This window comes from Coenobita brevimanus, chromosome 43 (assembly GCF_032717465.1).
Source record: "Coenobita brevimanus isolate Jiangsu-jjx chromosome 43, ASM3271746v2, whole genome shotgun sequence".
NCBI classification, from domain to species: domain Eukaryota; kingdom Metazoa; phylum Arthropoda; class Malacostraca; order Decapoda; family Coenobitidae; genus Coenobita; species Coenobita brevimanus.
The window spans coordinates 23,005,719-23,007,799 of record NC_136996.1 but is presented as its reverse complement, the minus strand read 5'-3'; the positions used below and the strand labels follow the sequence as shown (position 1 = coordinate 23,007,799).

Here is a 2,081-nt window from a genome sequence, read left to right as displayed (position 1 = left end):
ACCCGGCCACGTACTGCATTGGCGGACACAAGGGGTGCTGTGGTTGAACCAGTGTCGCTTACTATCAAGTATGCCTGCACCCAATCGGCTTGCACGGGGCGATTACACTTGGTTCACAGACTACACACACATCCAAAGTCACTCCAACACTACAATTACACTCACAAGCACTTCTCACCCAACATACAACCTCTGCCAGACAGCCTAAGCCACTTGGTAGAGATACATTGGCTGTATCGTCCCGACTTCGGTCGGGATAGGCCGGTCCTCCAGTGGATACTCAAACGGCTAATGATGATGATGATGATGATGATATATATATATATATATATATATATATATATATATATATATATATGCCAACGGCCATACCACGTTGAGTACACCGCTTCCCGTCCAATCAGTGAAGTTAAGCAACGTTGGGTCTGGTTAGTACTTGGATGGGTGACCGCTGGGGAACACCAGATGCTGTTGGCATCCCTACGTGTCAAGTGAGGTCGGTGGAGGATTAGTGCCCCTCCCTGTAAAACAATTAACTCTAAGCCCTTGGCCACCCCGTCTGGGATACATGGCGTCTGGCAATGAATGAAAAATTAATATATATATAGATATATATATATATATATATATATATATATATATATATATATATATATATATATATATATATATATATATATATATATATATATATATATATGTGAAGTGCTTGAAAGGGTACAGCAGGGAAGAAAGGTTGCTGGTTCTTCTTTGAAAGCAGTGATAAGAAACAGGGAAGTGAGCATGGAAGTGAAAAAGATACTACATGACAGTATTGTGATACCAACTCTAACGTACGGAAGTGAAGCTTGGACATTGTTGGAAGGACACAAGTCAAGAGTGAGAGCAGTGGAAATGAGTTATTTAAGAGGAGCCTGTGGAGTCACGTGGAGAGACAGGCTGATGAATGAAGATATAAAGGAGCGTTGTGGTGTGGATGTGGATGTGATAGGAAGCGTTATGAGAAACACACTGAGGTGGTTTGGCCATGTGGAGAGGATGGAGGGTGAAAGACTGACGAAGAGAGTGTATGTGAGTGAGGTGGAGGGGGGAAGAGGGAGGGGGAGGCCAAGGATGAGATGGAGGGATGGGGTGGAGAGGTATATGAGAGAGGGGGGTGTGAGTTGGGAGCAGGGCAGTGAAATGGCGGGGGACAGGGCGACTTGGAGGCGATTTGTTTGTGGCCACCCCAAACGGGATTGAGGCTTCTGGCAATATATATATATATATATATATTTTTTTTTAATAACAGAACGGAGGAAGGAAAAACAAATGGGGGGAAAAAAAATCCATACACCAGACTACTGGTGTCCTCCATTCATTAAATATCTGTAACAGTTAGACTTGAACAGTTGTGGGTTGAAATTTGGAGGAAAACAACTCTGGGGAAGCGAGTTCCAGAGAGATGCAGTTCGGGGAATGAAAGAATTCTGATAGGCAGAAGTTCTGCAATATGGTGGAGTGACATTCCAGTCATGAGCGCTACCAGATGCCCGTGTAGCACGAGGGAAGGCATAGAGAGGCGGCACCATGGACGCAACCTAGTCTGAGCACTTGCCAAAAAAATATCTGTAAAATAATGCAAGGGAGGCAACATTCCTTCTTACTTGCAGGGGAGGTAGTTTATATGTAATGGCAGGGTTGTTAATGATTCTAACAGCTTTATTCTGAATTTTGTCCAGTTGTCTCAATGCAACCTCTCCACAACCATTCCACAAGGGTGAGCAATATTCAAGCTGAGAGCGCACATGACTCTTATAAATTATAGCTAACTGCTCATCGGTGAAGAAGTTAGGGACTCTGTACAATAATCCAAGTTTCTTTGAGGCGGCCTTAGCAAGTGATCTGACATGAGAGGTCCAGTTGAGGGCACTGTTAAGTGAGACACCAAGAATTTCAATACTTTTCGAGATGGGAATATTAGTAGCACTGAAGGTAATGTACGAATCTGGCAATATCTGTCTATTAGTAAACTGTATATATTTAGTTTTACTAGCATTAAAAGAGACAAGGTTGTTTTCTCCCCATTCACTGATTGTAGC

The 2,081-nt window shown here is 43.1% G+C and overlaps 1 non-coding gene across 1 annotated transcript; it reads left to right on the top strand.

Moving 5' to 3' along the window:
- Nucleotides 1-358: 358 nt before the first annotated feature.
- On the top strand, nucleotides 359-477 carry LOC145397922 (5S ribosomal RNA). The gene has a single exon (XR_013897058.1). It is a non-coding gene; the product is annotated as a 5S ribosomal RNA (ribosomal RNA).
- Nucleotides 478-2,081: the final 1,604 nt, after the last annotated feature.